The 27,614-nt window shown below is 32.5% G+C and overlaps 1 long non-coding RNA gene across 2 annotated transcripts in view; it reads right to left on the minus strand.

Moving 5' to 3' along the window:
- The window catches only part of LOC119634704, a 78,286-nt gene extending 54,424 nt beyond the window's left edge, over positions 1–23,862 (minus strand). The window contains exons 1-2 of one of the 2 annotated variants that reach the window (XR_005246971.1): positions 23,161–23,862; positions 22,148–22,495 (exon numbers count right to left, since the gene is read on the minus strand). This is a non-coding gene — a long non-coding RNA (uncharacterized LOC119634704). Of the gene's footprint in view, positions 1–22,147; positions 22,518–23,160 lie in introns of both variants that reach the window. The other variant, XR_005246970.1, reaches the window with a different exon arrangement.
- Between the last annotated feature and the right edge of the window lie 3,752 nt (positions 23,863–27,614).

Genomic DNA, 27,614 nt, shown 5'->3' on the forward strand with positions numbered 1-27,614 from the left:
TATATATATATATATATATATATATATATATATATATATAGATAAATGCTAATGTGTGACTATAGCTATCATAAAACTTACAAAAGATTTTAGTGATATGGCAACAACGTCACCATCATATAATCATTATGACTTCATAATTATGAATATATACGTATGTATATATATATATATACATATACACATAGAGACAGATATATATATATATATAGAGACAGATTTCACATTTCTTTCAGCTGCGCAAAGTGTGAAATTCTTTTTATGAGGCCAGATGTGTATGCATATGTCCGTCTACTTTATTATCATAAAAGCGAGTGTGTAAAAAATTATTTTATGAACACCGCGGGAGTGCGACAGTTTGTGCATCATTGTCATCAAATGTTTTCAAATAATCCAACCAGCCAGCCATCCATCCATCCAGCGAACCAAACGTTCATCTATCTATCTATCTATTGAATCGTTCTCATACCGTTAACCAAAGCCCATCATAACAATAACAATACAACAACATATGGACGAGAATTTATACTCAATAAACAAAAGCAGTAAAAGTCAATCAGTCATTAATATTTGGATATGCCTGTGTGTGTTTTGCAAAAATATGCATTCATATGTGCATATGTGCATATGTGCATATGTGCATATGTGTGTGTGTTTGTGTGTTTTGTGAAGTGAATGAAGCGTATCTCTAAACAATATGAGTTTTGCTTTTGTTTTTTTTGTTTTGCTTTTCTCTTTTTGTTTTTTGTTTGTTTTGGAGTTTATTGGTTTGTCGGTATATTCAAAATTCGTTATAGTCAATTGTGTCAACTAAACCGTTTTTGTCTGTCCATTGTAAGCAATGTTCGCGCATAACCTAGCGATAAACATTTAAATTCGCTTGAAAGGCATTCGAATATGTGAATTTTAGTGTAATTCCTGTTGTTTTCGCTGCCGATTTTATTACATTACATTTGTTATGCGATTGCACTTGCAATTATGATTTTATCACACTCGCGTGCAAACACACACACACACAAACACAGTCAGGCACATACGCTCACATACATACGCGAGATTCAATTCGATTCGTGAGTTTACAATCATTACAATCAAATTCGCTGATAGTCATAACAACAATATCAACGCTCAACACAAAATCATTATTATTATTATTATTGTAATCATTGTTATCAGGATTGTTGTGTTGTATTCTATGCGTTATTATTGTTGTTGTTTGCTTTGATTTGATTATCAATTTAATCGCATTAACGTTTGTCTATATATATGCATGCGAAGAAAAGTTTTTACATAGATGTTGCTTTTTTCTTCCATAAATGGGCTCGAGATGAGAGCTGGTTTAGAAAACAGCGGCGATAGTCTTGGCAAATTTATATTTACGTTAAGTAAGACGTTTTTTATTACTGAAGGTCTAAAGATCAATTCCGCAAATACACTAAACTGTATATGTACCGCTTAGAGAAGGATATATGCCGAGTCCTTGACACAACAAGCATCAAGCATCTTTTCTTAGTTTGTTGTTGATTGAACGGAGCATTTCAAAAATTTTAAGAGAGTTCGATGTAAATATATATAGCGTTTGGTAACAGTAATACCGCGTGCATGGAAAGTCTTGCAAAAGGAAAAGAAATAAACTTACGCCCATTCAATGGTCCAATCCTACTGAACATCTTCCTCTCTTTCTGACTCTATTAGGAGACGCAGATCTCCACTATACATAACCTTAACCAGCATTTAAACTCATACAAAATAATAATGATATATACATTAATGATACTCCTTATCGTCGCTTTGAATTGTTGATGAATTATCGATCGAGTAAGTATTGAAGAGCATTAATTTCATTCATATCATTATTTTTTCATTATGAAAGTAAAAGAAATCATTTTCGAACGGACGCCACAATACTTCAGCTTTATTGTAATGAACATTGGAAAGGCTTACTAGCAGTTCCAAACAGGTGTACATAGTCGTAACATCTAATTTCCATAAACATATAATACTCGCAGCATTATGTAAAATTTCATATTCACTTACGGCCGCTCATTAGCACTCTGTAACTCTACTAATGGCATTATTGTTAGAAAATATTTAACGCATTTTCTAATAGATATTTTAATCCTTTAAATTACTTAATCAAAACACCTAAAAACCGCAACCATTATCAGCATTACTGTGGAATGTTAAGGTCGTAAAATTTTGTTGTAAACTAAGGTTACTTTTCTCGCTAAGCAGAGAGCGACCTTTGTCTTGCTTGAAGCAGTGAACTGCGAATTTCATGGACTTTTTTTTTTAATATATTTATTTACATAGAAATTCAGCTGAAATAAGTTAATAGCCGAATTTAATGCACTCTCATTTATATGAAGAGAAGTATAGAAAAACAAAAAGTAGTTCATGTATAAATAAATAAGAAAGAAAGAAAATAAAGAAAGAAAACAAAGCACAGAGGCACATCTACAGATCCAAGTTGCAAGTGAACCCGTTAGCTACACCAAAAACGAAAAAGCTTGGCAACCGATACCAATAAACATCGCGAGTTAATTTTCGATTCGTAGTGAGATGTCGAGACTGTAAGTTACTTTAATACATAGGCAAATTGATCTTATTAAGGAAAGCAGTTTTGATAGACTTTAAAGAGTCATGCCAGTTAGGTTTCTGCGAGCAATTCTGGCCGAATTGAACAGATCATAATTATATTTACATTGACTAAGCTTAATGAAGATAAAGTATCTAGAGAAGCGATTAGGGACATCAAAGTTTATCTCACCAAGTAATGTGAGCTAATTGTTGGTGCCGTTTATTGACTTAATTAAGAAGGCAACACCAAGAATACGTGTACGTTTTCCATGGCTAACAGAAGCAGAGAGACAAGTTCTAAGGGCAAGCAGCAAGAATTGCTTTTGAACGGATTCAATTGACATAAATAACGCTTGTAGGAAAGGAGACCACACAACAAAAGCATACTTAGGCACATGTACAGCCTTTTTGTGCTGTAAAGACTCTTAAGCTCATTGGAAAGCCTCTTAATGAAACCTAGCGCTGACTTGGCCATTATTTAAGGAGAGATCAATGTGCAAATTAAAACGTAATCTTTGGTCGAACAGATGATGATAAAAAAAGAAATTTAATTTCTCAGCCATCTTAAGGTGTTGATGATAATGAGGATGAAATTCAAAGCAAAAATACATAGCAATAATCCCTGCTTTATCCACTTTCGTAGACACTATTCGTAGAAACTATTTTATCATTGAGTTTCTAATAACTTATTGAAGTGAATTCGCTCATTTTGAAAGTCTTCCTCTCTCTTCTATCTCCTTCTCCTCTCCCTTTTCTTTTATTTATGTTATGCTTTACATAGATGTCGTAAAGTTGTTTCGAAGACGTGGCCTCTACAAGTTCACGTCAAATTGCGATAACACTGAACATCCTCCTAACCACCAAACCACGAGGTGAAATCTTGTCTACTTGTGCATGAAGTCACATTTGCAAGCCTTTACGTTCAAAATGTGTAATAGTTAAGCTGGGCAGAATAGTTGTCATCTTGTGTGAATCGAATCCTTAGTTACTTCCCACTAACTTTATGCTTCGTTGAAGAGAGCTTCAATTATCTATTATCCTAAGCAATCACGCTAGTCTTTGGCGCTGCCGCCTGGCCATAAATATTGTCGTTTGCTAACGATTTTAAAGCGTGAGAGAAGTTCTGTCAATATCTTACTGGGAAAGAGGCTTGAACCCATGCATACGATTGAAGAAAGTGTGCCAAAGTCGCTTAAAAATCATGGTTACAATGGCAATTTTCCTAGTTTATCGGGCATTATGCATTTCTTTCCGTCAGTCCAAACTGTTAACAATTACTATAAATGAAATGAAATTGACTTTAACTTGGAAGACTAAATAACAAATTCGCCTAATATGTATATCAATCTGCTATAAGAGCATTCGATCATTCGACATAACCTCTCAACTATTCGCGTTTCAAAATTGCTGCCTACGTTAGCATTTATGATGTACCTCGCAAGTACAGCTATTGCTTTATCGTTTCCCAACACTGTGTTGTCATAATTCAAGGAAATTGATTACATTTATGGAATTTTTAAATAAAACTGTCAGTCGATTCGCTTTTCTCTTCGCAGTGCTACCGCTCTGATTAATCCGACTATTTGAATCAGAAATTTTTGCAGTCATACGTCTGGGTTTCTTTCTGCTCTGCGGCGATAGTTGTCAACTAGATTTGGATTTACGGACAATTATAGAGAGATGGTAAGCGGACACTGATAACAAAGCCATGTATTCATATATATATGTATTATGTAGGTAGGTAGAGTTGCCTCAAGTAAATATTGTAAATGCATTTTGCACTATTTAAATTGGAAAGCGCAAAAAAAAAAAAAGAAAAAAAAGGAAAAGAAAATAAACCGAAAACACTATCACATAAACATACATTGATGAATAAGTGCATATGAATTCGTGCATTGTGTTTATATGGTCGGCGTTTTTTAAAAGCCAACTAAATAAAGGCAACATAATAATACAATAACACAAATACTTCCATACTTTTGCAGGGCAAAAAAAAAAAAAAAAAAATGAAAAAAATGAAAAAAAAAAAAAAAAAAAATAAAAAAACATTGAAATGAAAAATCAACGAACGCTTTACGGTTGACATTTCACATGACAGGTTTGTAATGCGATTTAGCAGGATAAAGGACAGCCGCGCTAGTACGCTTGCAGGCCGGCACATATACGTATACAAAATAACAACCGCTTCGAAATGTTACATTACTCTTGCTTTAATGCCAACAATTGGTTTGTACAGTCACACACGTATACATACAAATATACAAACACGTTAAAGCACATGGCACACACAAATGCACGCTCTTCGAAAGACAAGAACAATTCAGGGCACAGCTGAATGTTGTCTTACTATTGTTGTTAATGCATTTGAATGAGAATATTACGGTTTGTTTGGTCTGTGTTGCTGCTCTGTTTGTTGAATTTCTCTACACGTCATAGATATGCACAAACACAAGCACAGATATACAAATCAACAAATGGACATAAAGTACACATTTTCTTTTTTTTTTTTGTGTTTTTTTTGTTTTTTGTTGTACTTTTCGTCTCAGTTGAAGAGAAAGTTAATTAAAATAATGAGTTTTTCTTCTTTTTTTTTCACAATTGCGGACACAATTGGTTGACGAATGTATATGAATATCACTTGAATTACGATTATTTCATATAAGAAGTGTGTGCACTGACTGCCTGTATGTATGCATATACGGTACGTATTGCCTTGTGATTGGTATGGAATTAAATATAATTTTAATTAAAAGAGTTTTTGTTTTTGTACAGCTGTCTTACGGTTAATAAAAAGTTAAATTAAAATTTCATAATTATTTATTGAAAGCAATTGAGCGAAACACTGTTGTTTTGTAAATTTGTGCAAAGAGCACTTAGCGCCAATATGATTATGGCTATGTTTAAAAGTCCGAAAAATGGTTTACAACTGAAAATCTCCCAACTCGTTGTAAAACTCTATTTTGATTTATGCTTTGCTGAGCCTCAATCACTTGTCCGAGACGGACTGGTACACAGATTCCATTTAACAAAATTGCGTCAAGGATTTCAGTGTCATACCACTATCTAGCACTGGTTTCTTGACATAAAACAAAATGGTTTGCGAACTAATAAGTAAAGATTCTCTTATGGCTTATTGTCTCGGGAGTTGATGAATTGAAAGAAGTTCCTCTAAAGCTCATTCATATTTTTGAATACTCGGAGCATATAGAAGGCGTTAAGGTTTAGTTTACCGGTAGGAGTTTGCAAATCCATTAAACACTTTTGCAGTCAAAACTCTGCTTTTTTTCGGAGGACCATTAAAAGGAGTAACATTGGCTCTGGAGAATTGTAGAAATTTCAATTATGATTAAAATTTTGTTTTAAACTCAGAAAATACAAAATCCGAATACGATCGAATTGAAATAATTCCTTCGCTCCAATCCCTTCACAATCAATTCCTGATATACTTTGCCCTTGGCGGTAATGAACGCAAGAATGCTTAATCATTGGACGACTAGCGACGATTTTAAGAGTAATGTGAACCTCACATTAAACGATTCCGTAAGAGGCAGATAGTTGACTCTATAACAATAGAGAAAGTTATGTTAAACATACAAACATCTACATCTGCAATTAAAGCTTATTTCATACCGTCGTATGATGCACACAGACTCGATTGCCGCCCTATTTTTTTTTTCCATTGGTTACGAATGTTCAGAAACAAGTATCGAAACAACTGTGCCATGCTTCTACTGTCTAATGTCTAGGCTATCAGATTACGCTCGCGAACCTATAATAAAATTTTGGATCTTTCCAGTGGCTGAAGACATACGAAAGAACGTTATCCAACACATTCAGTGGCTTTTTCCTAGTGAACTCTCATCGCCGAGATCAGAGGAAACTACGTAAATATTTTTACAACGAATATTAGGGAGACTTTATCGAAAAAGCCTGAACCATGGATTAACTGAATTTCATTAATTTCAGCACGAACGGTAAAAATTTACCTAATACCGCGGTTTTGCACTATCGTCTAATCATATTCTATACAATTTCTGATTAAATTCAATTTAAAATACAGTGGAGGACTCGTTGAGCTCGTTTTATAGATTCATTGACAAAGAGACCTGCACCTGACGACAATATCTTATTTCGGTTCATCTACAAAATCTATCGCTGCGTACGCGTGTACATACGTAAGTCCAGCGAACCTGATCAAATTTTTAAATAAATCGAAAAGTCAAAAAAGAAAGAAAATAGAAATCAAGATAGAGAAAACGAATAAATCAATTTTATCGAAATTTTAACGCAATAATTATAAATAAAAGAAATTAAACTGATTTCATTAAAGCAGCGCAGTACGTTTTGTCTTCATACACGAACACGAATAGAATTAAAAAATGATTATAATGAACTGAATTCGATTCCATAAAACTTTTAAACCATAAAATAAAAAAAAATAAATAAAAAAGGAAAAAAATTCAATAGAAAAATCATCCAATATAATAATCCATTAAATATGACTACTAATGTGCACCTTATGCAAGGCCTCAATAAACACAATGAAAACCGCTTTAAGAAGAAAAAGAAGAAGAGATTAAACTTAAATGAACAAAAATAAAAGAAAGAAACTGGAACGCATTAAAAACAAAGAGTCACGATTTTGTTCACTAACAACAATAACAAAAAAAAAAAAGAGTTAATATAGATAAATATTTAAAAAATAAAAAAAAAAAAAACACCATACACATGCACACATAAGTCTATAAGGTACAGGTATAGAAGAGAGCAGAAACTCTATGCATACGCTCATAACATTTGTAATGGGTCGCTTTCTTCTTTCTGAGCATGTAATAATAGGTAAGTCGTATATGCCTTTTATTGGTGACCAGAGACTTTGGAAATGAACAATACATCAAAGTATACCAAGTTTCTTGGATTTTTATATCAGTAACCAATCGGGCAATTGTTGTGGATAAAAAAAAAAAAAAAAAAAAATGAAATAAACGACCGCCAATCTATATAATTTTTTTTTTTTTTTTTTTTCATATGTTAGATAACTCAACGAACTAACTCATGTGCTAAAATTGCTTAAGAAAAAGACTTCGTTGGTGTAGTAAGTTGACGATAATCTTTCTTAACACAAACGTCTATTATTAGTTTAATGCACACATATACAATGGCAGGAGAATTTTCTTTCCACATTTTGTTAATGTTTGGTTACAGATTGAAATTTTTGTGTAAACATTTAAACAAAAAATTTTGAACAATAAAGTTAACTGAACTACGAGCAAATCTGAATATGATCGCTGTGTTTGTGTGTGTGCGTATGAAAAAATTATTAATGAAAGTTTGAAATTGAAAATGGTAGGATCGAAGTGGTCTTCTTCTTTTTATCACAGTCGCCTTAAATTACACAAAATCGTAATCAGCGTAAGATTTCTACATTATTTACTTCCAACTGTCAGCTGGTCAGTGTTGTTGAATTTTCATATCTGTCCAAATTTTAAAACAGAGCTAATGGCTACCGGGAAAATTTGAAGCAGGCCATGATTATACAACCTTCACGCCTGCACTACGCACAAAGCTTTTACTTGATATTCATAAGAAATATTTATTTAAAATGTGGTATAAAAATGTAAGGAGTCAATGACTAAACTTTTAGTGGAAAATATTTTCAACTATAACGCCTCACCCTTAAAATTTTGTCTAAAGAGACGTAGTGCAAATATTTCGCACGGTCAGTTAAAGGATCCTCACTCTAATTGACGGCAATCATAGATTCAAATATTTTCTTTCTACCGCATATGAGCTTTTAGTTATCTTTCCTTACTACCAGCGATCTTGATAATGAATTATTATGATGCGTTCTGTTTTTCTCGAGGAAATGCAAATATTTTATTGCGATATGTATAAAGTTTCTAGTTTTTATTTTAATTATTTTAATGCATTGCAATATTAAGCTACTTTTGCTAAACAATAATATATATATATATATATATATATATATGTATATGCATATATTTAAAGTTAGTCTCATCTGACACAAGTCAAAAAGTCATTTGATTTTTTTTTTTTATTTAGTTGCTTTTTCTACCATAGAAATCCACTTTATTTAATGAGCATCAATTGTCTGGTATTCCCGTCACTAATACATTATTCAAAAACCTAAAAAACACTAAACATTTCAATTAATATATTCTTCCACCCATGCAGACACAAACTCATTTATATGTACATTCGGAACCTTGTAGAATGTTGTATACTTATCCATGCCATTGTCTCTTATATATCACATACACATACACGTACATATACACATGTATGCATGCATACATGCATATACATATATATGCATACATACATGCACGCTCTTTACTATCAATGACTTTCTCTCGTTTTGTGTCTTCTAATCACTTTGAGTTTACACCTTTGGGAATATCTTTATAGTAAAACCTGACAGCTATGAACCATAGCATATATAAGCACATGTGCCACTAAAATGGCATTAACCAAACGATAGCCATTACATATGTACATGTACATGTGTGGCATTAAACTGCTTACAGAAACTAGTGAAATTGGAAGACATACATATCGTATATAAAATTAGAAAAACAAAAAAACAAAAAAATGGCATCGGTTTGAGATCACGTCAAACAAAATAAAATGTCAACTGAATCAACTCCTTTCCTGTTAGAAGATTAATGAATTTTCTATTTAATTTGAATCTTTCTTTCAGCTTCAGCGAACTATTAGCCTTGTTTGCATTCATCATACACACACATATGTTTGTTCGATAATAATGCTGCGATTTTAGCTGCCTCTGCCTGTTCTTCAGCTGCCATGAAAGCTAAGGCAATGGGTTAAAGCTTTCAGTATAATCGAATGTTACGCTTACTCCATGTCATTTTTTTTTTTTCCAATATGTTTAATAAATTATTTTGATTAAATTTTCCTCATGGAAAAATTTTACTTCAATAAAGTTTAAGGTTTTCCCTGATTAACTATTCTCTTAACAAGAAAGGGTTACCAAACCCTTTACTACCAAGTAGTTATTGGTTTGCCAGATGGTACTTTGTGGTATAGATTAGATCCTTAAAGAATATTAAGATTTCGGAAGACAATGGATTCGATATTTGTCACCAACTAGCATTATATAATTAATAATAAAATCATTATTAATTATCACAATTATCTTCAAGTTCCTTGCCTTTCAAAGAGAATATTAATAATAAAAGTTTTTATCAATTAAAAGATTTCTGCAATTAAATATTGAAAAGATTTTCATAACATGAAGACATCGATCTTTCTATTGTGTGAAAATATCAATATTTGTCTTCATCTGCATAAGATGCCACTTTCGATTTATATGGGTATGTAAGTGACTTGTATGTCTCTTCGTTGATATCCCGGTTGGTCTATATTGCTGTTGATCATATGAAAGCCCACATAAATGTTTGATTACTCAAATATGAGTTCTTCGATAAGTTTTATTAAGCCAAGCTGTTCACAGATTTTGCTTTTTTTTTTATTTTCTTTTTTTTACTTGACTTAGTTAAAGTTTAGACATTAGACATTAGATCATATTGAAAATTCTTCGCGACTTTTCCACGGAATGATGTTGAATGTCTATATATCGGGCAATAGGAGGATTGTTGCAATGCAAGCATTACGAGAGATAACACTTAGTTTATTTTTTTTTTTTTAAGCAATTTTTTTAAATAATTTTTTACAATATTAAAATGAATTTAGAATTTTGCATACAGATCGTGGCTAACTTTTTCAAATGAATCATAATAGTTTGGAAAACTCATCCGAGTCATTACAAGGTTGATTTATGACATTTTTAAGTTGAGCATAAAAAAATTAAAAGCCTTTTATTGTCTGATTATTCGAAATTCATCCGGACAATTATCTCAATCGTTAATCTTTAATACTATCTGCATATATAAACAATATTTTACATATGTATTTGTATTTTATTACATGTCTATAAAATTAATACAAAACACTTAACAGCGTCATGCATATGAGCGGACAGAGGCGCACACATAGGATTCTCGATTAAGTGGACATGCAACAGTTCCCTTGAGGACAAACTGAATCAAACTAAACGAAACTGAACGAAAGTTAAAATGAATAGGCCACCACATGCAGATGATGCGGATGTAAGAGGCTTTGTCGTTCAGTGACTGAAAGAGATCTATCTGACTAACCAAAATATTATAAACCATCGGGATAACAATGCTGATGACGATGATGATGGTGATGATGATGATGATGATGATGATGATGATGATGTCGAACGTACAAATATAATGATGCAGATTTTTGTGACAATGGATTGAACCGCGCGGTCTACTGTATATGTATATATATGCGTTTATGTAGTGGCTTGAATTATGCACATCCCACCTGTTAACCCGCACTTTTGGTCCATGATACGTTCGTTCATTCTTGTGTGTGTTGTGTGTGTTTTATTTTATCCATATTGTAATCAACATTTAATACTGTTCTGGTTCTCTGGCCATTGAATATGTATGCCTATATATATATGCATACATGCATGGTTTCATGTACATATTCATACGTAAAGTATTTGCATGATTATATTTTTGTTTAAGAACTCATTGTATCGTTCGTTCATCGTCAGCGTGAAATCACTAATGTTGGATTACTTGGTGTGTCCTTCTCTCTTTGCATCTGTGTATGTTACCTTATTCGTTCAACTTGCAAATTGTTAGCAATGATGCATCTTTGTGCATACATGCATATAAACAACCACATACACACCTCATTATAATGCATATGAAAGTTTCTTTCGATTACAAATAAGCTCGCGGAGGCCTGGACTTTTTTCTCACTGCTTTTTTTTTTCATTTTTTTTTTTTTTAATTCAGTTCAACTTTAACATCATCATAGTGGTTTGTTGTATATTTTAGTTGATGTTACATTGGCGGTTATTGTTGTTGTTAATGTTGTACACAATCTTTTGATTCTTATGATGATTGTATGTGAAATTTGATACATTTTGGCATTTGCATGTTCAGGCACATTCGTCGTTCGCGTTTAAGTATCTATATACATATACATATACATATACATATCCATACGTATATGGTATACATTTGTAAATGAACATTGAATGCATATGGACACCGCTTGCATGTAATACCCATTGCTTTAGATGATGTTGACGATGATCGTCATCTTTTCTTTTCAGTTTTATTTAATTTCTTTTTCTTTTTTTTTTTTGCTGCTTTCAACCTTCAGGAAAAAAGCCAACAGCGTCATTATTTTCAATGTTTCGGTGTTCTGTTGTTGTTATTATTATTATTATTATTATTATTATTATAGTTGTTGCTGTTATGCCGGTTACAAACTAAATCACCCATATATTGAGTCTGGAAAATGAATACTTTACATTCCTGTTTTCTTTCAGTTCCTCAACAGGAAAAAAAAAAAAAAAACAAAAAAGAAACAAGAAAAAAAGGAAGATGTCTACAAACATGCATACCTACTACATAAGTATGAACAACAATACGTTCATGCAGAGTCTATCAACATTCAACGTCTTCAATTCCACTCAGTGTCAGTCAGTCACCGTATGTATTATATATCGTGTTGTGCGTGTATGCTCATGCATGCATGCATGCATGCATTCATATATGTCGGTTTGTATATATTGGCATTTTGACCTTTAAACTATTGCCCAACAACCATTTTTCATTCTCGTTTTCGCAATTATAGTTAATTTTGTATGTATTATTTTCCTGATAAATGCTGTGATAGTTTCCTCAATGCGTGCCTAAAGGCTTTTTACAAATCTTTGTCCACAGCGCAGGTATGGAAATTGGAAAAGAATTTCATTAAAATAGCACGCGAAACGTATGACGTGTAAACGTTACTTTATAATGATTATGCATTTAACAGTCGTGAGCTAATAGTATAACGGATTTTCGCAAACTTATTTATTCATTTTGAAAATATACAGTAATTAAGAGAGAACTCTCCAGCGGAACTGGAAAGTGAGGCATATCAAAAGCGGCTGGAAATATAAAGGCGAGACCAAATTCTTTTCTTTTTTTTCTTGTTTGCTTTCTATAACAAATAATTTTCATATTAAGAACATCTTAGCAAAATATGTAATTAGAACGCTTCGAAATTAATCAAAGGATAAAGAAATAACTAATCCGTAAAATGAATCTTCTCGAGTTTAACGCATTTCGGCCAGTGTGCACATAATACCATGTAAGCCTGAGCCTAAGGATTTCGCAGTGTCGCTACAGTGTCGTAAAGTACTTCCTTTGTCTCGCTTACAAGGACATACATCTAATTATAAAATATACTAAAATTTTTATACTTTGACTGTCACAGACATTAGTGTAATTGGGATCAAGATCTATATAATTTGCTCAGTCGATTTACTTTATATTTATTTCTTATCTAAATTCCTTTCTATTTCGACGTCTATAACTGTAGCACGATAGATCGAAAAGCAAACGCAGATAGACGAATATGGGTAGGTCTGTTAAAAACCTTTAAGTTCCCTACTTTTCATACCGACCGAGTACAAGCATAAAGCTGCCAATATGTTTGATCGTTTTATTATTTTTTTGGCATATTTAAGTCGACTGCAATGTGAGAGAGTTCTTCTTGCCCAAAGGTCCATGTCTTTAATTTCAAAGTTCCTGAAAACATAATTCATTGCGGACGTTATAGAATAGAAATAAAGTCACTCGTGTCCGAATATTCATCATATTTAAGGCAACACCTTATCCCTTTGCAAAATAATGAACACAAGCTTGAATTCATTTTACAGGTCGCTAATAGTTTTGTAAACACACTTCACATTCCCTTGTATTGAAATCTTTAATGAAATGATGATTTTTGCTCATCTTTCTCTCTCGCCCATTGCATCTTTCGTCATTTGGAAATTTTTTAATATTTGGAAATTTTTAATGAACTTTTACTCTTGTTTAGTAACTGATGCGTATACAAGGATTGTACAAATGGAACGATAAAATTAAGATATTTGCTCTCCCCGATGGGAGGAATAAATGAAAAAAATGTGGTATCATTAACTTCTTGCATACTATAAATATATTTTTAATAAAATTATAAAGCGATATGTTTCATTAGTACAAAAAAATGTTTAGCAGTATTGGGAATACTTCACAGAAAATCTTGCTTTCACAAGTAAGATCTTTATAATGGAAGGCTTAGTTACGTCCATTGAATCAACTTGAGCGGCTACACATTATACTTTAAATCTCATAATTTTTTTTTTTTTTTTTTTTTTCTTTCAATGTATATTCTCATATGTATATGTATATATACCTACTTTTATGTATATATATATATATATATATGCGCTTAGGTGGATATGCTTTGTTCATCTGTGTGGGTATAAAGAAGAACAGTAACTTCATTTGTGTGTTATAACGATGGTCGTACATTATGAGCTTGTTTGTTACTAGAGGCCACAAATATCTCAGCATTTATGTTAATACTGAGTGACTACGCAAAAAAGTAACAGCAACAGTAACAACAGTAACAACAACAACAACAAAAGCAATAGCAAGAGCAACAATAACAACAACAACAGTAATAACGCAATGACACAAATAACAACAGGAATAGCATAACACAACACAAGTTAGTTGGTGGCCAAAGAGTTCAGATCACTTTGTTTATATCCTTTTAATTTTATGCGGACAAATAGACACATTCGTATAAGTATTATAGGAATGTAAGAAAGATGCTAAGCTCTTTTTTCTACGTCTTCTTATTTTTTTTTTTTTTTTTTTTTTTTTTTTTTGTACGCGTACAGTAAGAGTGTCGCCTGATAGTTTAATTTTTAATTTTTTTTTTATATTTTTTTTATTATGATATTTTTTTTTTTTTTTTCTTTATATATCTCCTTAGCTCTTGTTCTTCAAGTTGTATTTTATATTGTAACAAAGGTGACATAGTTGGTGGCATACTTGGTCGGTACATAAACAACAGCAACAGCATGAATTATTCGAGTGTGTGCGTGTGAATATGTGTACGAAAGTGTATGTATATGATACGTGTTTTTATACATGTTATGCTTGTATATAGTTGTTGTAGTTGTTAAGATTTCTTTTAAGCTTTTATGAGGTTAGTTTATTATAGATTATTCTTGTAGGTCTCGCTGGTAGGTCCAGGCGAATAGTATATACGAACGACATCGAGCTTAGATGATTTTAAGGAAAAAACATTTTTTTTTTTTTGTAGTATTTTTATTTATTTACAGTTTTTTTTTTTTCTACATTTTATTTTGCATGTTTTTTTTTTTTTTTTGTAATTAAAATCATGTTCACTGCACATGCGCAACGATGCACACTGGCAATGGAAAATGCTTTACAAACTATTCTTGCCATGCATCAAAGCACTCAATGGGAAAGGGGTCGTAATTACGGAAAACTTTACACTAAATAGTCGGGAATTTTAGGATTTATGCTGATTCATAGTTATACCAACGAAAATCTTACACCAATTTTAATGTAAGTGAATGTGGAATTTTGTGTAAATTTGCAAAGACGAGAAGTCTAGAGAAAGCGACCCGTTCAAGCTTTTTACAGTTTATTAGAAGTGCTTAATTCCTATCTACGCTTGGTATTGAAAGCCCTAACCTGATTCATTTACTATGTAGCAGGGATAGGCGCAACAACCTTTTTTTAAATCTAACATCGGTTTATCAGTCGAAAGAGTCGAATCTTCTCGAATTGTCTGTTGACAATGACTTTTTATTAAAGCAGTTGCAGGAATGTACTGAGTAAATTGTCCAATCAAAAGCTTAAATACTATTTAATATAGCAATAGTAGGCCCATGGTTGCTATCCTGCTAAAGTGCTTCACAATCGAGTTCTTGGCCATTTCTGCATTATACAAATAGTGCGATATGTTACTTATTTCATTTCTTGCTTCGTTTATTTTACGTTAAGAAATCCAGCATAACATTGTGAGGTCTTTGCAAAGTTTAATGCAATTTGGTCTTTGACTCTGTATGCACACACACATAACATGTTTGCATTTTTCATTTCATGTCAAAGATTCCATATGAGTTAAATATGAGAGAGAGAGTGTGGGTCTTTTTTTAAAATGTGTATTCTTGTACAGAGAAAAAAAAAAAAGGTTCCTATTACCAAGGCAAGTTTCTAAAGGTATTCGTCTTTCAATGGAGAGGCATCTTTATTGCATGCATATGTGTTAAATATTTCAATTAATTGATTGGCATATCTAATGCCTGCAAAAAATTTGTTATTAGCTTCTTCTCCTGACTATCATCAACATTAAAAATTTGCATTCATTAGGAAAGATTTGCATAATTCTTAGGTAAAGAAAACTGATAGGAAAACTTTCTATAGGCATTTGATTGACATCATATTTTCTACGCTCATTATATAACGCTTAACAAAGTAACTTTCTGCCTGCATTCTTATGTGCGTCTGCTGAATAGCTAACATGCTTTTTTATTGATATTCTTTATGGCATAACATCATTTATTTTTTACTATTCTCACTTTGTAATCTTCATTCGCAAAAAGTTGGTATACTAATTTTGTCATTCCGTCTGTGGAACCCTAAAGTATAAAATTTCCGAGGTTTCGGTAGGTTTCGAGAGTTTCAAGGTAGCTTATAAGTTAACTTAGAACGACCAAAAATCTAGGGACAACATAGATATGTAGACTAAGCCCGTCCAAATTCTGGTAGGTGTGAAAGCGGGATCGAAAGACCGCCTATTTTTCTATCAGTGCAGTGCATCTACCGAACTCACTCAAACTATTCGCTATAAGTTGAGGTCAAAATTCTTCTCATAACTTTCTTTTCGTTACATTCGAGTTATACTAATGTGCATAGTCGATCCAAACAATCGCTCATAATTGGTAAAAAATCAAAGAATTTCTTCTTTATTCGATTATAAATGCACGAAGCCTTAATTAAAGTCCCGAGTTTATGCTTAAACAAGTCCATTCGCCTTTAACGATCCAAAATCAGTGAAATCGGCTTAAGAAACTCAGGCCGTTTTACTTAGGAAAACAAATAAGACATACCTGTAGCTGCAGGTTTACATATATCTTCATACTCAGTTTAAAATTTACAAAAATAATTCCACTTCGAAAGCCGCCGAATATCGTACCATATAGAATTTATCTTGTAATGAAATATACCGCATACATCGAAGTCTAGCAAATATATACATACATACGGCATATGAAGACCTAATATGCGATGCACACATTTTTTTTTAATCAAGTCTTTCCTTTTGTCAATAAAAAGAAAGCTATTGGCGGCTATAAAAAAAATGTAATTCAAACCAAATTCGAACTGTATAGCTTTCCTTTTATCACTGAACTTGGCTTGAAGGCAGGCATACGTCATCCCTTTTATATATCTTCTTATTATATTTCCTTTATAATCCGGCATAAATTTTTTTTTTCTATTTCTTTTTTTCGATACCTAATAAAAAGCCGTTACACAGATTGTTACGAGTTTAATATCTAAAATTCGTCTTAGGGCAAAATTAATTTTTCTGATAGTTTATGGCATCATACTCTGACAACTAGCCGCAATTTATAATTTATCGTACGGTAATAGGTAGGAAAGCTGAAAATTATTCAAAGACTATGTGGTAAAATTTTTATTTATTTACGGAATTGTCGATAAACTCTTTAAGCGCGAGCGGCAAGTTAACTACAATTAAGAATTTGTACCAAATTATAAGTTGCCCTTAATTAATTGAGTATTCGAATGCGATTACGCCCATTTTCAACATATGTTCTCAACTTTAACTTTCTCTTGCAACTTTGAACATTTCAGACATAGAAGGACGATTTGTTGGGGATGAACATGGACATCGAATCAGAATTGAACAACTATTCAAAATATTAATACGTCATAGAGGGTGAGAGTGTAAATTTGAAACCGGAATTTGCTTGCAGATAATCCTAGCTGTCAACGTCATTATTATTTAATCGCCTTTATCTTGCTGACATATGGCAAAGATTTCGCCACTCATAGCAATACAATTTCATACAACAGCAGAGTTAATTGCGAAGATTTCGAGTTTTGTGTATTTACCGATAGCATTCGCTTTTCCATGAGCGATACCAAAGACAATGCTTTTGATTTATTTTGTGTTATCCCAGATGCAAAAATTATGAGTAAAGCCAAACGTACCATCCACGTAAGACCCTAAGATCGCTTCATTGCATTGCAAGAAGACGTCACACTATGCATAAAAGCCAAAACAAGTGCACTTTTTTACACGCTATCCGTCCATCTATCTACAACTGCAAATCGGTTCGCGACACATCGGAAGCATTAGTCCTTTAGTGCGTCCTACTGATCACTCGCTCGAGTTCTAACTATTACCACTTGATGGTATCGATGGCAAACGCACTTGCTAAGCAACACTTCATTTCCTACGGACGTATACGAAATGGGCTCGGCTCCTAGTTTACCTCAAAGAAGGCAGATATTTTTTTTGGCTTGGCATCCACAAATACTCACACAGATGGGAAAAAGGTATACCTAACAATGAACAATTTTCGCAGAAAATATTTTTATCATTTCCTTACAAAAAATTTAGTTTCATATTGTGATAGCTAGTACGCCGCCTGGAATGTATTTTTCTTACAAGGAAGGACAAACATATGGATAAACAGCAAAAGAACTAAGAATTGAAATCAAACAAAGAATTAAGAAACTGATAAGAAAATCTTTGCTGGGCATTTGCGTGAATGTCGCCATAGGTTTTTCTCGATTCGGATATTTGTGCTGAACAAAAACAAATTGTTTACACAATATTTGGTATGCATTATCTGAGTGCTTTAAGTGGTTTGAGAAAACTCTAATATACACTATTTTTTTTTTAATTTTGCTTACAAAATTATTTTAATAAATTTATATTTAATTTTTTCTTTATGTAAGCAGACAATTTTGTTGTTTTATTCGTTAAAATGCAGTCAACAATTCGTTTTTAGTAAAGTTACAGTGGCAAAGGCTTCTCTTCGTAAAAACTACATTTTAATCAAACATGAATCACAATCAAGTCAGACGAGAGCACATAGACAGACAATCATAGAAAGGCATCGAAACACACAACAACTAACTCTAACAAGTAAATATCACGTTACATACCAACATCATATAAGTTTACAAGCGAACGCATTTGCATTCATACGCATCATGAATATACACAAACTCATATACGAATACCTAAACTAAGATATATATATATATATTCGTTATATATGTATTGTATATTATAAACAGAGGACGACTGACTAACTGGTATCTGATAATCTTAAAACAATAAAAATAAACATAATCACAAGATAATCATCTTTATGAAATGAGCAAACGTAACCAAATAACAACTATAACAGCAACAACAACAACAACAACAACAACAACCGCAACAATAATTTACAGACAACTGCTTACAGACACAAGACGTAAAAATTCCTAAATCAACAAGTTAAAGCAGAAAATTCTTTAACACGACTCACTCATATATATATATATATGACTCGATTCATTCCGATTTACTTAAAAGCTGTCGCTCGGTACATCCGTGAGTCATTCATTCATTCATTCATTCATTCACTCAGTTGATCATTCCTTTCGTTGCTTTCATTAAATTGGAAGTATATAATAATAATAATCAAGAGTTGTGACTCTTATGCATATATCCAGTGAAATCATATGATCTTTTCTACATACAAGTAAAACAATCAATCGTACAATGACACCAACACCTTCTCTTGTTTTTTTTTTTTTTTTTTTCCTTTAACCACAATATCAACAAACAAATAAAAAAAAAATAAAAAAAAAAGCAAACACAAAAACAATTGTGAACCAAAAATATATTAATGACTTATCAAGGATAATTTGACATTCTACCATAAATCAAACATTATAAACAGAATATAATATGATACAACGCACACACAAACACACACACACACAGCACTATCCCAACATACGAAAGTAGAAGAAAACCAAATAAAACAGAAACTTTAGCAACACCAAGAAGAAATCGTAATGATTGCTGTTATGTTTGCGATATTTGAGGATAAAACATGATGATGTTGGTTTTCATATAGAATATTTTCTACGTAGTCAGATGTCCGCACCAGGTATGTGTCCCTCTGTTTCTTTTTTTTTTTTTTGTTTGTTTGTCTGTTTTTGGACTGAGAAGGCATCTCAATTTTCACTTCGACCAGACTCTTGAAATTCAGTTTAGCTTTGTTGCTCTTAACCGCTGTTTGTTTGAATGCAATGTATGTTATGTGTTTGTACACACACCACGTATATGTATGTGAAAGTGTACTTGTTTCAAGTGTCAAAATCCTTGAAAAACGTACAAAAAGAATAATTTAACACCTTTGATGATGTTGCATTCAAATGACATATCGCCCAAGTCGTTTATGGTATTACTCTTGCTGTTCTTGTTATTGTTTTTTTATTTTTTTATTTTTTTATTTTTTTTTGTTATTGTTATTATCTGGTTGCCTTTTAATATATGAAGTGTTCGTTGGATAGGTTTCTTCTTTTCTTTTTTTTTGCACGTCTGACAAAATATTGTTATGACTTTTTCATGAAATTGATCTCGACACAAAGTTGCAAAATTATATTTAAAAAATTTTTGATAAAATCAAGATCGCACTACAGATGAAATGTCTGTAAATTTCCGGTAAAATGCACAGCAGGCCTACACGAAAAAATAAAAATGCAATTTGATCTTCGTACACTTGGAAAATAAAACTCTACTAATTCAGCAGATCCCGATAATTACAATTACAATCTAATCAAATATTCGTATTTAATTTTTTTTTTTTAACACCAATGTTGTTAAACGAATAACTATCGGCTAACGGCTTTTATTAAAAACTCGAACCCACGATCATTGACTTGCTAGTCGAGATTCCTCGCCTTCGACTACTCAGGCGGATCGACAGTAACATTATAACATTAAAAGAAGTAAAAACTAAAAGTATTATTTGAAGGAAAAGGTTTCGATCAATTGTTTAGCTCATTTTTCACCGGAAGCTAGAAAATACTAATTATCGTTAGCGAAATAGATTATTTTCATTTTCTCGCTAAATATTATCTTAGTGTTAGTAAATATTGCCCCCGATTCATATCGATGGCTGGGTATCATGATCCAAGCAAGGTGGATATAATTCAGATTTAACGCTGCACTCGTTCCACGCACTGGCACGTTCTAACACCAAATATATACAACCGGGCAAGGCTAGTAGCATAGAATCGTAGAATGATGTCAGACTTAAAATTAATAACGAAATGGTTTTTGTCCGAAAATATGATACTCATTTGCAACTTTGAGTAACCATTTACAAAACCAATTACAAGCATACGATTACACTATGAATAAGATATAAAGACTTCTATCCCAGGAAGCTTCTTCAGGCCACGGCGTTCAAGATTCCATTGATTAGAACGCAGTTTAAAAAGTCAACATCCTATTGATCACAATTCATCTTTTGATTACAGCAGCGATTATCACTTAAATCTGTGACGTTTTTCAGTTTTGCTCGTTAATTGTTTCACAGGTTTAAACAAGATGAAGCTCAAAATTATTTTGTTCCACTTTAAATCAATCATTTTAAGAAATTTAAACTACCTATCTATCTTTCTATTTACCTACCTATTGATTCAATTGCTGTGCATTGTCAACTAGCGGCCTTACGACATTGGGGTAAAATCATCCCGGAACCGTTTTCCCCTTACTTTCTGAAGGGCCCTTACTGATTGTTGATCCTCACCCTGCGCCATCTGCATACGAGATTAGGGGTTCAGATATCGCCCTCGTGTGGCTTTACGCCGAAGCATGTCGTGCAAAAAACTTGCGCTTTTGTCCATTCTTTCCGTGTCGACCAACATCACCGCTACCAGGATACCGCGTATAATTTCTACTACTAGATATATGGAAAGCATATTTCTCAAACATGCACAGGACGGATAGACGAAAGCAGTTTATTGCATGTCTGCATGCATACTTTAACTCCTACTTTCGTCGCCTGCGTTATGCTCTCGTAAGATGAAACGTCAGGAGTAATTATCATACGGGAAAAAAATATAGACTTTTCTCTTTTTTGCTTAATTCCTCAGTAGCCCAGTCAGATGGCCTCTCTATAGGCACTAGTTAAAGGCTAGTTATAGGCAAAGCTAGTTAAGAAGTACTATCAACGCAAGGAGAATGTGATCTTTAAAAAGGTTTTAACGCAAATTTTTTTCCATTTTTAATCGCAACATTTAGTAAAGTGTGAGAGTTCACAAGTCAAAGAATTCATCAACAAAATATGATATGTGAAAAATAATTTTCGACATTTGAAAAGCCTTGGTGTTAGAAATTTACAGTTTTTCAATTTTCAATTTGATATAAGATACTTTTCGTTACAGAATCTTATCGGTGAAAGTTCTTTACTCGGTACTTATTACACTCGGAAACTGAGCATTTATTTTATTTATAATGAATTAAATTTAAATGACTGAGGCATAAAATTCTACTGAGAAGTATTCACACTTACCACTTAATTACCATTTTCCGAGAACCTGTTGATATCCATAATGTATAGTGAATGGCATGCAGTAGCAAAATGTTATTTCGTCTTATTTGCATATGAGTGAAAGTCTGAAGCATTTAAACACAAACACACACATATATATATATGCTATTGTTGTCATCATTCAGAGACAACCGACAAGGTTGTTGCAAAGGTTACTCATCATTTTAAGATTAAATTAAATGCAACTCACTCTTTCTTTCCCATTGATGTATAGATTACTCGCATACAAACGTGTAAGCAATTGTACGTGAACGTATATGACGTATATATGTGTATATATATGTATATATCATGCATGCGTATGCAATTCTGCACAGGTTTTGTAATAATGCTTGCAATAAATTACAAGAGCACGAGTAAGGGAATGAAGCCGAGTAGACACAAATATTTGAAGGACAACACACCGGAGACAAACGTTACGAAGAAGTTATTGACATTGTATGAGAAAAACAAAGAACAAGCACACACTAATACAAATACGCATCACACATATATATGTGTATTCGTGCATATATATATATATATATATATATCTATATATATCCACCTAAATACACACAAACACCCTCACGCAATCGGATATCTGAAGAAAGTAGACAAAAAAAAAACAAAAAAAAAAAAAGGGCAAAATGTAAACACAATTTCTCTCTGAAAATATTTACAACTTTCTAGTCATAGAGCAGAGTATGAGAGCGAAAGCATCTGAGAATTTATAACACGGTTCAATTAATATTTCTTTTCCTTGTGAATTTTAATTTCGAAAGAAAAATGATTGAAAATATCGGTTGTAGGAATAACAATACAGTGAACGGCATCGATTGTCAGTATGTGTGCAAAAAATTAAGAAAATTGTTAATCACAATGATGTGTTAGTGTATGCATAAGTATTAGTGTGAGATGAAAAACTCGATGACTAAACACGACACCGTGGCAGAAAGTCGTTTTTCAGCTACTGTGCACAACTACTATGGTACCGTGTATAGCATCACAGTGATTCCACTTAGAATAACCACAAAGCGCGCGTGGTGGCTACTAGTTACAGCGAACGGCTCCTATTTCAACACCCAGGCTGTAGGCAAACACCAGCAGCACTAGAATAATAACAACAATGCAAACAATGATACCGACACCGACTTCTCTATAAAGCACAACAATGGCAACGACAACGACAATGATGACGGCAACGGCAACGACGACGACGACAATGTTTTCAACCGACGAACCACAAATACGCGACACCATAAATTTCTAATTGCGAGACAATCTAGAATTCTTGTTTTTTTTTTTTTTTTTTAATTTTTTTTATTTTTTTTATTTATTTTATTTTATTTTTTTTTTTTTGCTATATTTTGCTGGAAAGTTTCAGTGGCATTTTTCTGGTTCACATTTGTGAAATCCAAAAATTGTATTCTTAGCTATCATCGAGTAATTGATTTTTTTTTATTTTAAATACACATTTCAACGGTATTCACGGTTAGGAACATAATTTTTGTTGGTTTTTATCCAAATTAAAAAAAAAAATAAATAAAAGGATTATTAGAAAAATATCACAAATTTCGTTCGATTTGGTCAAAAGTCACAAAAAACTCTTACTCGCGTTTTATGTGACGTTTGTCAAAAACGATGTGAAATGACAGGAGCAACGAAAACGCGGCGACAATAATAACAGTGAACGTTCATATAGTATGTGGAGTACGTACGTGAAAGTAGTATAGAATATTTATGTGCGTGTATGTACGCAGCTGTTGAGAAGCAGAAACAGAAAAATCATCATCATGCATGTGCATTTGAATGTACACAACAGACAAAACTTAACTTAACATACATTGACATTTTCAAATAAACGCAAACACGAGGATTTCATTTACCATAAAAATGTGTAGAGCCTGTCTTGTCTATCTATGCACGCATTTCAACTATGTGCTGTACGAAGAAATGTGAAGAAATGTGCAAAAAACATTAAATTCGTCCCTAATTGATATGAAATTCGATTTTGTTTTATTCCAATCACCTGAAAGGAAGATAGTTTTTATGATTGTTAGCAAAACATTTTGTTTATTTAATTGAAAAGATAGAAGGAACAGCCTTGAAAATATCAAAATTTTAACAAAAAAATAACATGACATTTATAATATGTTTCATATAACTACACACACACACACACACACACACACTCACTCTCTCTCTCTCTCTCTCTCTGTTTTTCTGTGCTTTGCTCTCATCCTGATTTTCTCTCGTTCATTTTTTTTTTTTGAACGTTATTCTCTCAATTTCTGTCATTTTGGTCTTTTCTTTATCACAATCTACGCATCATTGCTAAAAACATTTAACATTTTGATGCTTTTGATTAGCATCTCGTTCAAGTGTTAGTGCTAGTTGTTAAGGGTGCTTTCTTGTCATCACAGTACGGCATCCCCGGTGCCATTGTTAGTCTCATTGTTACAATTATTATCGTTATTGCTATTAAAAACTCTGAGCATCTCTGTTGTCAATAAAAGCTTTAAGACGACAAGCATATGTTATCATCAGTCGAAGCTTTTCCTTTAGTTCTTCAGTTTATGTAAAATGCTTACAGCAGCTTCCCGTTTATTATTGATTTTTCCTTTATTTTTGACATCTGTCACACAAGTGCATTGTTGTATATCATTTTATTGCATATCATTGTTGTTAGATGAACACCTAATCAATTTTAGTTTCGAAAGATAGTCAAGAAGACGTACCGTTGTGCTTAAAGTGAATTAATTTTTTTTCTATATATTGTAATAAATATAAGGTTTTTTTTTTTTAATGGAAATTAATTTTGAAACAATTCTGTATCCTCGTTGACATCTTTTTGTGTGTAAGTAAGTTCCCAAATTTAATTAACTTCAGAAAATACTTACAGCGTTGCAAACGAAAAGTGGTTAACTTAACAATAATGCTACCTCTGGTTAGTGGAATCGAGTCATCTTTTCATCAATCGTGTAACCAAGGGAGTGTATACGAACTTAAAATAAAGTACTTTAAGTTCCGGGAAAAGAATTTAAAAAGCAATTTTGGCTTGCACTACCCAACTGCATATATCTTATAGTCTTTCATGAACAACATCTCTCAACTGTATTAACTCATCAGTACGTGCGCTTTCTCTCAGTTACTTTGTATGGTTGTTATTATTGTCATTATTCTTTTCTTTTTTTTTTGTTTGTTCCCTCACATCTTAAAAAGTCTTTATTCGAATCCTCGTAGTCTCTTACTTTAATTGTTATTTGTACATTCGTATAAATATTCATTTAGATGATTTGTTTTTAAATAAATAGTTAAACAAAAGTTTTATATTTATTTTTTTTTTTTTTTTTTTTTTATTTCATTGGCTTAGAGCTTTGCTTACATGGTGATGAGAACAAGCAGCCTCTTTGTCAGGGCCTTATCAAGCTACGCACGAACACATGTCCGAAAGTTACTGACAGAGTAATCGACGGATCTAAAGAATGATGACGAGAGATGATTTCAATTTACAAGATAAAAGTTGTGAAAATTATTAATATTTCAAACACTAATAAACTCGAAAAAGTGTTGCTAATGCTGGCTAAAATTTTTCATTAAGCGATTAAATTAAACCAAACACTTATTTATTTTTTATGTTCCTCTAATATTCTATTTCTTAAATAATTTTCGACGGGCGACTTTGCAAGATACCGCGATTAAGTAATAGTTAAACCGTATGATTGAGTACATGTAGTAAAGGAGAGTAAAAAAAAAGAGGCTTGAAATCTTCGACATGTTCCCATACGTTTCTTGTCTTTTAGTTCCCAACGACATCATTTCAAGTTCATTAAAACTATTCTCTTTAAGTGTCAAAACAGAATGGTTTAGACAAAATAAAATTTCCTCTTGTCTGGATTAACTTTACAATTTTTCAGTTCAGTTTAGTTCCAATAATGATTGTCGTTGGCGACTAATTAATGAGATTCTATGTCTTTGCGCAGCAAGCGCATATTGGAAAACGTGTGCTAGTTAATTGAGAGATGCATTCATATTCTATTTACAGAAGTCAGTAAATAACATATCAATAAATAATTTGGGAAACTGGCACATCTACATCCATTTGATTTTCAAAAAGGATCGATCTTAAAATTATAGTCGTTTTAGTGACACTTCAAAGCAGTGAATAAGCAAATTTCAAGTTCTGGTGTTGACTAAACGTAGCTTTTTAGCGGGAAAAAAGACTTTATCAAACTCAACGTTGACTTGGAAAGTTTTGGGTAAAAGTCCCCACCCAACGAAAGGAACAGTTTATCGCTGGATCGCCAATTTTAAACGGCATCGCCCGATGCTGAATGCAATCAATGCCCAAGAAAGAAAATGTTTACCGATAAAAAAATGGTAGTAAATGAAAAAATCTTAAAAATTTCACTCGATAGCCGATAATCAGATTTTGAAGAGACTGTCGATGTCCGGAAGATATTAGAAAATAGTATTATTCACTATTTTGGATGAAAATTTAGGCAAGAAAAAGCGGTGCGGCCTTTACTCTCAGCAGAGAAAGGGCGCTGTATCGTTCAGCGAGAAAATGTCCTTGAATTAAAGCTTGAAATGCTGCCCCTTGCCTCAATCGAAAAAACTTTATATCATATAAATGCGGTCGTTGAGGAATCTGAGATCTATTTGAAGAGTCTCGATAAATCGTGCAATGGAATAACGCAGGAAAATTTTGGAGCTATGTTCGATTAATTTCATCACTTTAGAAGGACTAATAAATACAGTAAGTAAGGTAAAATGCTAATGAGTAAATTCAAATTTTGCAGAAAATCAATATGCTTTTTTTTTTATTATTTAATTATTGGATCTTATTGATGGGAGTAATAAATAAAAAATAAATAAATATTTTTTATTAAAAACAAAACGTTTACTTCGTGACTCTGAACTCTTCACTTATTTGGTCCTCCTTTCAGAGACGTACTTTAATTATTTTTTTAATATATGCAATACATTGATCAAACAAATTCTAACTATTTATGCATAGTTGCTTCAAAGATAAACGTGGATGAAATCCCGTTGAATTCTAGCTTACGCTGTTATACAAACACGTCCTTCCTCTTTGCATAATAATCAACTCATTTACAGCATCGGAAGATGACTACTCGCACTGCTAATAAGCACAAATTTTATACTCAAAATTGAAGAGCAAGAGTATAATAATTTTATCATATTTATTTGAACACATTCACGTATACTCATCGGAGAGAAAGTAAAGTATTTTCGTTTTCGATCAAGATCACTTTCTGAATATACGTTTGGCGTCTTTTTGAAGTCCATGATATTCATGATTGGAATTTTGAAAGGAATTTTGAAAGGACGTTATTCGCTTGAAATTGTGGCTATAAAAATACAGGAAAGAGCAGCAAGAAAAATGAAAGTTTTAGGGTGATTTCGTAAGTAACATACTACG

The sequence above is a fragment of the Glossina fuscipes genome, unplaced genomic scaffold, assembly GCF_014805625.2.
Source record: "Glossina fuscipes isolate IAEA_lab_2018 unplaced genomic scaffold, Yale_Gfus_2 3, whole genome shotgun sequence".
NCBI classification, from domain to species: Eukaryota; Metazoa; Arthropoda; class Insecta; order Diptera; family Glossinidae; genus Glossina; species Glossina fuscipes.